We start from the raw sequence: 11,343 nt of genomic DNA, 5'->3' as shown, positions 1-11,343 counted from the left end.
TTCTATTTGTATATTTTACATTGACAAATATTCTTTTATTGAGTTAAATAAATAAAGATAATTTTATTGAGGAAAAGTAGAGACATTAGATTAGGAAATGTATTTATAGACATTACATTAGAAAATGTATTTTACATAAACTTAACAAAAATAGATAAAAATTGCATGTCATAACTCATAAACAGACAACTAATCTCCAATTGGCCGGTCACGAGCAGTCAAATGAATTTCATTGCACAAATCCCAAGCTGCACTTTGCATAACCAACGATCGCATTTCCAGCGTGTTCTTGATCCATCTATGGAGACTACAAACACTGGTTCTATTATTGCGGAGCACCAGCAATCATAGCAGACGTTGGGATATATTATTTCCAATAGAGACATAAACATCTCAGGTTTATCGTAACCCCAATGGCAAGAGAGCGCCCAACTAGTGATCATGTGATACATCCGATCAACATATTCACGAGTAAAATCAGGATAGTTGTGAACCAATCCTCTATGATCAACGCTAAATGCTAAGTTCATCATACCATCTACATATTTAGCCAACAAGCATCCTCTCTCACCAGCAAGATGAATTTTTTTCCTTCCTTCATCAAGTAAATGGAGGATGAAGTATTCATACATACCTCGCAAGTAGATGGCCTCTGGATTACCCAGTTGGTAGCACTTAAGCCTGAATGTTCTAACAACATTGACCTGATCTAACCAGTCATTCAAGAAAATGAGATCCGCAGATTTGTAAAAGTAATTTTCTCTGCCAACTGCGTTAAACCCGGGGAAAGCAACTCTTGCACAACCAAAGTCCCGAATACTGGTTGTTTCTTCCTTGGATAGAATCTTGTGAAGCATGGAAGGAGGGAGAGAAGCCAAGTTGAAGTTCGCCATGGAGAGATATTCGTTTAATCAAGTAAATGGAGAGATATTCGTTTTATGAAGTAAAGGGAGAGTAGTCCCGTTAAATTTATTTGGAGAAGGTCATAATGATCCTCTGACCCATCTACAAGTGGACGTCTCGAGAAAACACGAGTTCAGAAGACACGACTTGTCACTGCAACAGTCGCATGCCTTGGATTTGATACTTTTGGATTTGAAACTTTGTATAACTTTAATGGATATAAATATATAACTTTGTATAAATAAGTGAAATAACTAATTTAGAGTTGTTTGAAATCATGAAACTTAGAAAATTTTTAACGATTTAGATAGTCTAAATGTAATAAACTATGTAAAATTTTATGAAATGTAGATATTATATGGTTATATTTTGCAAGAAATGATAGCAAGAAGCATTATCGGAGATAATAAATGAAAATGCTAATATTTAGTAATTTTAATTTCTGCTATTTAATGATTTATTACCCCAACTACAAGTTATAACTCTTATTTAAGAGTGATTTGATAGACGGCTCCAGAAGACACGACTTTTTCTACACGACTTCTCATGGCAACAGTCACATACATTGGATTTGAAACTTTGTATAACTTTAATTGTTAAAAATATAACTTTGTATAAGTAAGTGAAATAACTGATTTAGATTGTCTAAATATATGAAACTAAGCAAAATTTTAACGATTTAGATCGTCTAAATATATGAAATTATGTCAAAGTTTAAGAAATTTAGATATTTTATTGTTATATTTTGCAATAAATGATAGGAAAAAACAATATCATAGATAATAAATGAAAATTATAATATTTAGTAACTTTAATTCATGTTATTTAATGATGTATTACCCCAATAACAAATTGTAAGTCTTCCATTTTGACACGAGTTCAGAAGACATGACTTCTCTCTCACTACAACAGTCGTCTACAATCATCATTAAATTTTCATTTAAACTCCACAACACTAAAACCGTGTACAATCATCATTACATTTGCATTTAGTTACTTCACCGCATTAAGTTAAATCGTCTCCTTCACTGCGGAGGGATAGTTAGATCCATCATTAACCCCATTTACATTTCACTGCAAATTCGCAAAGAAAAGATTCATCATCTCTCAACATACAATATGACACACTGCAACAGGGTTTCTGAAGTTTCTTATAACAATGAGATCACGTCTTGGCGTTTCAGAGTCAAAATACACAAGATCTATCCTTTTTATTCCTATGTTACTGGCAGCGGACCACACTGGACTTATATCCCAGCAGATGAAGATGTAAGTGTTAAATCATCATCTCTCAAGTTTCTAATATTATGCAACAATGAAAAATATAAACTTGATCCTTGAACTTTATCTATGCAGGGAACCAAGATGGAGATGACCATCTGTAGAGGATACGAAGATAGGTTTAGAGGCCTAGAGAAGCAAGAGGGAAAATGGGTGGAAATCTTTCGGGTAGATGTTCACCGTGCCTATCCAGGTTTCCAGGCAACAAAATCCCGGTTCACACTAAATGCTACGCGCTATATGCAAGTCCACATCATCGATCCTCTGAACAATCGTCTTTACATGGACTTCAAGAACATCCGTGAAATCTCTCACATGAACCACAGAGACCGAAACTATCTCGTGGGTATGAATGCTAACTACCAAAATTTAAATATATTTCAGATATTTAGATGTAAGTAACAGAAGCAGAAAAACTTGTCTGGTAGATACAATGGGAGTGGTCTTCAACACGGAATCCCATTTCGATGACCCTGCAAGGCCAAAAATGGTGTTTTACATAAGGGACAACATGTAAGTAGAAAGTAATATATGATCAATGCTCCATAATTTATACATTAGTATAATTGACACACCTTGTTTTGTTCATCATATTGAGAGTCGGATAAAGTGTGTGGCAACTGGCGATCATGCTTATGCCTTCCGGGATGGTCTTGAAAACATGAGAGGTCGTGGACAGGTGATTGTGGTCCTTAAGATGTGGAGGGTCTGGAGTTTTTTCAGTAAGTGTAGTTTATATGTTTAGTTTTAAATGTGATAGTTGAGTAAAATATTTACTAAACTCATTTATGCATGCATGTTTTTTTGGTCCTGATGAACAATGGCTTGAGACCGAGGGTGGATTATCTGACTTCAGGTTCAATCCGCTTTTGCCGGAGGTTGAGGAGTTCAGACAGTCTCTACTACGCAGTGACCCTTATGTTCATAGACATGGGGCTATAGGGCCTTTGTAAATCTGGTTGTTCTCATTGTTCTCCATCTTTGTACTTGGCTTAAACCTTTTAGTTTGCTGTAAAATTGCTAACGTGTGATAGACCATGGATTTGACCCACTTTTACCCATGGTTTATAAGTGTTTTAACTATTAATTATTATATTATAGAGTCTATTTAGTATATTTATAGGATCATGAGTGATTTGGAGATAAGTGATGATTTTGGAGCATTTTGGAGATATTTGGAGACATTTGGAGTAAGCACCCGAGATAACCATCGAGCTCGACCATCGGTGGATATTGAAGAGGAATAATCGATTGATGTTCACATCTTGACATCGATCGACAGAGAAGCGTGAAGAAAGCCCATTTGGTCACAGCCGACTTGAAGCCCAAATCTTCACCAATTTACAAGATTACCCCTGACTAGTTTTAATCTAATTATATAAGCTTTGCAACCATGTTAGAGACAAAGAGTGCTTTCTTGTTTTACTATTTTCACAGCAAAGGTTTTCTAGGATTTTGATAGATTAGAGAGAAGATCCAAAGTTATATTTGTGATTGGAACTCCATTGATATCTATTTACTATTCTAATGCAATTTTCATACCTAATTGATGTCATGAATTACTTGGCCATGTCTGAGTAGTTCCCTTGTTAGATTTTAGGGTTTAAATAGGTTATGAGAGATTAGCCCCAACTATAGATTGTTAAGTTGTGATATTAATCATTAGGAATAGGATTGTCATTAATGCCTGATTCTAGATTAGCTACCTAGAACTTGCCCTAGGATTGTTAGATATAAGCGATAGCTTTAATCTCATCCTGAAGCCATTCTAATTGAGCTAAGATTCTTGCTAAGAGTTAGGCGAGAGCTGATCTAGTGAGCTTCGTGAGCGCATTAAACCCGCGCATTAACGCTTGACCAATACCGTCGATCAATATTCAAATAGAATAATCGGTCGACGTTTTGAATAGTGCATCGATCGATATTCATATAGAATCATCGATCGACACTGGTCAACAGACGAACCTAGAAAACGAGAGCCTAGTGGTTCGTTTATAAGTGTTGAGCTCTACAATATCATGCAGGCAACTTGTTAGGCATCTATAGGATTATAATTCCAAATTTCCTGAATAAAAACCCTAAGTTTAGATATTACCTTTTAAGCACCAAAACCTCAACCAATCAATCGAGCAATTACTTGCTCAAACAACTGCAACTTTACATTTAAATCATTAAAACCACCTTACTTAACAAATCCAATTAGATTTACTAGGTTCCCTACATCCTTGTGGATTCGATCCCTAAGTACTAGAATTGAACCTCTTATTTGAGAGAGTAAAATCACTCCTTAGGGTAAGTTGAGTGATATCAAATTTAGCGCCGTTAACGGGGAGCTTTGATCGCCTATTAGATTTGATTCTTGTTAAGTTTAATACCAATTTCTGACACAAAAAACTTTCTTGGATTTTCAGGTACATGCCCAGCAGTACCATAAGCAACAAGGAAACTCAAATGCTATTCTCACCATATCCTGCAAGTTTGGAGCGTTCAATCTGAAAAGAAGCGCACTCCTCATCGATCGACAACAACACTTGTTCGTCGCTCGATTTTCGTCAACCACCGTCGACTCAGGCAGTAGTCCCGTCGACCGACACTCGCTCGCCACCATCGACCAAAGACACTCACCTTCCATCGATCGACATCTTCCATCTGACATCGATCAATACTTCACTCCTGACATCGATCGATACTGACCCGCGAGACATGGTGTGGGAACCGAAATTCACACCGTCACTTTCCGTAATTGGAGGAAAGTCAGGAAAGCGTAACTTTCCCTGAGGTCCCGGATTCTCTGCGAGAGCCAACGACAAGTGACCAAATAAATGCGGAAAATATGAAAAGATAACAAAATGAATTTACAGAAAAGGTAGATCTTATTTTGATTCGGGTAAGAACGCTGCGATCATCACAAGAGATTATAAAAGCTTCGGACGCAAGAGCTGTCAGCGAATTACCTAATTCTAGCAACCTAAAACCTTAAACCTAGGTTAGTCGCAGCTCGATAACAGAAGACGGAAAAGATATGAAAATGGTTTTGATTGATTTCGGACTGAACCTTATGAAAGGCTGCCTACGTGCCCCTTTCGATGATCAAGCTGAACGTAGTTCAAGAGTGAACGAAGAGATCGAACTGCTTGTGCGCGTTCGTCTAGTATCGGGTGCCAGTCATAGAAACAGAGCATGTCGAGAATAATGCCGCAAAGTTTCTAAGTGCCGAGAGTTCTCCCCCCCCCTGTGCCTCTCGCCTAGGACTCCTTATATACTCCTCCAAGGTCGGTTTTAGCTTTTCCCTTCCTGCCCTTAAGCCGTCCTAAGTGAAAAATGAAGATATTCCATTTTTTCCGATCTTCATGTTTATCCGTGGAAACTTAACATTTTTTTCTGCGGAAACTTATCTTTATATTTGTTTTTATAAAATAAAAACATAAACCACCATAGTATCTACGAGCTCATTCTTAAAGAATGGTAAGTGGGCTTGTAGTCGCGTTTTATACCTCGTTGGGCCGTCTTTCGACATGAAACGTTTGTTACGATTTTCTTTTCGATAAAAACAAGTTCTCGCGGTTTTTATTGTAAATTTTCAACAGTAACTTTGATCGGAATGATGTGAGAAATACCTTAGTTCTCTCAAAGTCGGAAATACCTTAGTTCCCTCGAAGATTCGGGTTAGCCTCTTCTCCGTTATGCTTGCTCATTTGCCCTCCTCTTTTTGTGTCTGTCTGCCCACATCGAATAGCAAGAATATTAATTCTTCCTGGACTTCTCTGCTTTCCCGGCCTCGTTTTGGCTGCTGCCAATCTTGCGGTTTCCGTGATCCATGTTTCAATCTTAGTATCATTGGATTTACGAAAATGAATAAGCATCTCGTCGAAAACTTTTTAGCGTTTAGGAATAGCCAAGGACGATCAAGAGATGCCAAGGATGATTAGGAAGACTCGCCAGGTGATGAGGCATTGGCCACATATCAAGGCGTGAGAGGAAGGATGGTGAGATCGTGGAGACAGGCGGTTGGGCGAATTTTGATTCTCGAATTTCGCTCCATCTCTTTCCTTATCCGAGACTCTTTTTCTACGATCGTTGTTAGATTTTTGAAGGTTGTCATATGTTGCCCATTTTAGTTTTATGAAATTTTTTCCGAGAAAATAATATCGAGTTTAATTTTACGATAGTTATTCCGCAAAATGTTATCGATTTTAATTTTACGAAAGTTGTTTCGTAAAATGTTGTCGGCTTAATTTTTACGAGATTTGTTCCGTAAAGAAATTTTCAATTTTTGGCTGTACGAGAGCCGTGACGAGGTTAATTGTTGCAACAAAACTTAGTCAGAAGTTTTTCTCTTATCCGTGGGATTGATCCGTGGGAGTTTCGAGTAGTTTTATCCGAAGTAAGATTGAGGTGACAAACATCGACAACTCGCGGAGTTCGTTACTATGAAAGTGATATTTGAATTCTTACGAAATCTTAGGCTTCAGAAAACATTTTAGCGGTGGGGATACGATCTCCCGTTTTGCTTCATTTAGTCTTCGTCAGCCGTTTTAGGTTTCGAGTGATTCTATAGAAATCAACTTCGTTTCTCTGAAAGTTATTTGGAAGCAGTACAGCCGCGGGGGTTTCGTAACCGATTTGCTGCGCTTCCTTTTTCTACGATTAATCTAAGGTTTTTTCGAAAGATATTCGGAAGTAGTGCAGCGGTGAGTTATGTACCAGATTTGTTGTGCTTCCTTTTTCTGCGATTAACCTAGGGTTTTCCTGCGATTTTGGGGAGAACAAGTTTTACTCTTCCGAAAAGTTTTTGGAAAACGCGTTTTGGTAAAACCCTTACGCATTGAGACTTCTTTAGCTCGGTAATGAGCAAAACTTACGGGGTTTGATAAAATTTAACGTTTCCCTTTATAATTAGACAGAGAAATCGCGAGCTCGTTTCGTAGCACTTCCTGTGGCGAAAAGTCGCGGCTGCGTTTTTGATTTGTTCGAGCACTACGGGGTTTGCGTAAGTGTGGGCCATAGGAGCAGTCACTTCTTGAGTTGTTTTACCAGCATTGTTACGAACTGCGATTTTGTCTTTTGTATTTCCAGACATCGTTTTGATCAAGTGTTTTCCGGCTATGAGTTAGAGTAATCCGTACCCCCCTCCTTCTAGCGCCAAACTGTGGGAACCGAAATTCACACCGTCGATTTTCGTAATTGGAGAAAAGTCAGTAAACCATAACTTTCCCTGAGGTCCCGGATTCTCTGCGAGAGCCAACGACAAGTGACCAAACAAATGTGGAGAATATGAAAAGATAACAAAATGAATTTATAGAATAGGTAGATATTATTACGAATCCGCGTAAGAGCGTTGCGATCATTACAAGAGATTATAAAAGCGTCGGCCTCAAGAGCTCTCAGGGAATTACCTAGTTCTAGCAACCTTAAACCTTAAACCTAGTTGAGTCGCAGCTCGATAACAGAAGACGGCAAAGATATGAAAATGGTTTTGATTGATTTTGGACTGAACCTTATGAAAGGCTGCCTACGTACCCCTTTCGAGGATCAAGCCGAACGTAGTTCAAGAGTGAGCAAAGAGATCGAACTGCTTTTGCGCGTTCGTTTGGTAATCGGGTGCCAGTCATAGAAACAAAGCATGTCGAAAATAATGCCTCAAAGTTTCTATGTGCCGAGAGTTCTCTCTCCCCCCCCCCCCCCCCCTTGTGTCTCTCACCTAGGACTCCTTATATACTCCTCCAATGTCGGTTTTAGCTTTTCCCTTCCTGCCCTTAAGCCGTCTTAAGTGAAAAATGGAGAAATTCCATTTATTCCGATCTTCATGTTTACCCGCGGAAACTTAACACTTTTTCTACGGAAACTTATCTTTATATTTTTTTTTTATAAAATAAAAACATAAACCGCCATGGTATCTACGAGCTCATTCTTAAAGAATCGTAAGTGGGCTTGTAGTCGCGTTTTAGACCTCGTTGGGCCGTCTTTCGACATGAAACGTTTGTTACGATTTTCTTTTCGACAAAAACAAGTTCTCGCGGTTTTTATCGTAAAGTTTCAACGATAACTTTGATCGGAATGATGTGAGAAATGATATGGCTGCGGTACATGGGAGCTAGCATTGAGGAACAGACGAGAATGCACGGATTTGGGTCGTACCCGTTAATCGATGTCCGTGACAGTTCGGTCGTTACGTAGCGACCTTGTCCGCTCTGGATCGGTCGCTACGTAGTGACCGAACGAAAGGTTTGGTCGGTCGCTACGTAGCGACCAACTCGTTTGCGGGTCGGTCGCTACGTAGCGACCGACCGAGTGGCTTGATCGGTCGCTACGTAGCGACCGACCGAATGGCTTGGTCGGTCGCTACGTAGCGACCGACTTGTTCGCGGGTTGGTCGCTACGTAACGACCGACCGAGTGGCTTGGTCGGTCACTACTTAGCTACCGACTCATTCGCGGGTCGATCGCTACGTAGCGACCGACTTGTTCGCGGGTTGGTCGCTATGTAGCGACCGACCGAGTGGCTTTGTCGGTCACTACGTAGCTACCGACTCATTTGCGGGTCGATCGCTACGTAGCGACCGACCGAATGGCTTGGTCGGTCGCTACGTAGCGACCAGCTCGTTCGCGGACCGTTCGCTGCGTGGCGACCTTGTTTGGATCCTTTTTTGACGTTTTATGAATGTTTTCTTGGACTATGGGTCTTTAGTTTCGATGAATCAACCGAGATTAGTGCAAGATTTCACCGCAAAGTTCTTCGTAAAGATTTCTTTACGAAGATTATTTTTCGTAAAAACGTTCATGCTGATTTTTACGAATATTTGGATGTTAACTTCGTCGTGTCTTTTGACCCCAACAATATTAATAACTCGTTGTATAATCTTTTCAATAAAAATTATACGAAATTCACAAATCGAGAAATATTTTTCGGGGAGTTTTAGACATTGATTCCGTCGTGACCGATTTTGACCCCAACACATGGTTACGACATTGATTCTTGTACGTGATGAGAGAGGAGACCTGCATGACCAGGAATGTCATCTGCGTAATGCAGCAGGTCAGAGGATAGATGCTCAGGGGGCTGCAATCCATCCCTGAGTCTGATACTAACGCTAAATGCACTACTCTACCTGTAGATTAGGCTGCTCGACCAAGAACATTGGCTGACTACAACCGTCTGGATCAGTTCGATACTAACAGATCAGCCATTTGTCCTCCAACTATTCAGAGGAATTTCAAGTTGAAGCCGCAGTACTACACACTCGTGGGACAGACACACTACTATGGGTTATCTCACGAGCATCCTATGGACCATCTGGAGAGGTTCGAGGATCTTATATCTGCTATTAAAGTCGAGGGAGTCTCTGAAGACTACCTCCTATGCAAGCTCTTCGAGTACTCACTAGCTGGAGATGCTTCGCATTGGCTTAAGCAGTTACCACCAAGATCTCTCACATCTTGGAGCGACATCAAGAATGCATTCTTATGCAATTTCTTTGATGAAGCGCGTGCTGAAGACTTGAGGGGCAAGATTGCTACTTTCACTCAGGAGCCTACGGAGTCATTCAGAAGCTCCTGGATTAGATTCAAGTCTTATCAGAGAGATTGTCCACACCATGGATTCAATGAAGTACAACTACTCAGTACTTTCTACAGAGGCATCGCGCCGCAGTACCAGATGGCTCTTGATGCTTCCAGCAATGGGAACTTCAACACCAGGAATCGAGAGGAGGCTGTGAATGTTATTGAGAACTTAGCATCTAGCAGCAGCACCAATAACACTGACTTTGAGAGGAAGAGATCTGCTACCATCGTTGGGAATGATCAGATGGATGAAGTGAAGGCAAAGCTTGACAGTGTAGACACAGAGGGTAGAGTAGAGGAAGAAGAAGAGGTGAACTTCATTGGTGGAACTGGATTCCAAGGATCTGGAAACCAGGGTGGAAACAGAAACTCCTATGGAAATAGGGGTAATTTCAACCAGAGTTCACAGCACCAGAAACCCTACATCAACAACTACAACAACAACAAAGGTTATGGAAATTTCTACTACCAGAAGCCACCACTGCCTACTCAAGAGAGCAAGATTGAAGATATGCTTGATAGGGTTCTTGAGGGACAGCAGCGCATGACAGTGGACTTCAATGGAAAGATTGATTCTGTCTACACCAACCTGAACACAAAGTTTGAGACTTTGAGCACTCATGTGAAGAAGCTGGAGATGCAGGTTGTTCAGACAGGAGAAGCTGTTAAGAGACAGGAAGCCTTAACAAGAGGGATAGGAGATGATGTGATGAAGCACCACGTGAATGCCATCATTGGGGATGATTTATGGCAAGTGGTGAAGCAAGAGAAGCTGCAAGAAGGGGATTTCGAAGTAGAGAGTTCGATGAGCTTCAGTGGATTGCACTGGCGTCGATCGACAACAAACTTCTAACATCGATCGATGGATGACAATCCAAATCGATCGACAGGCTCTTCGGATCATCGATCGATGACACCTACGGAGTCAACCGCATCTTGCAATGCCGTGAGGATTCTGACTCATGACGAGTTCGCAGCAAAACACCCACATCCGCCCAGCCCTGTTTACGTAAAAATCGATCGACATTTTGATACTCCCATCGATCGACAAACAGAGACCGATGTCGATCGACAATCTCCATCATCCATTGATCGACGAGCACCTCTTACGTACCGAGTGCAGATGCCAAAGATAGATATTGCACGTCTTAATGCACTCAGGCCCAAACCCAAACCTTCAGAAAGCCTAGCAGAGACTGCCAGGATACCTTCAAATGATGGGGCAGATCCTATGGAAGTTGATAGGGTTCCTATGGGAAGCACCCTGAGGGAAAGAAAGGAAAAAGTGGCGAGACATCTGAAGAGGGGAGCTAATGAAAAGGAAAGGGAAAGTTTCCAAAAGAGTGTTTTCAGGATTCCTTTAGAAAAGCCATTCGAGGAGGCTTATTTTACCCACAGATTGTAGATGTTCTTCAGAGAAACTAGGGAAACTGAAGAAGACATTAGGAGAATGTTCTGTTAAGCTGAAGAAAAGATGAGGAAGAAGATTACATTGAAGAAGAAGAGTGATCCTGGGAAATTTGCAATACCATGTACGGTGAAGGGTATTGAGTTCCCACATGCCTTGTGCGACACAGGAGCATCAGTCAGTATCCTA

This window comes from Brassica napus, chromosome C8 (genome assembly GCF_020379485.1).
Source record: "Brassica napus cultivar Da-Ae chromosome C8, Da-Ae, whole genome shotgun sequence".
Lineage (NCBI taxonomy): Eukaryota > Viridiplantae > Streptophyta > Magnoliopsida > Brassicales > Brassicaceae > Brassica > Brassica napus.
This window is presented reverse-complemented; position numbering follows the sequence as displayed.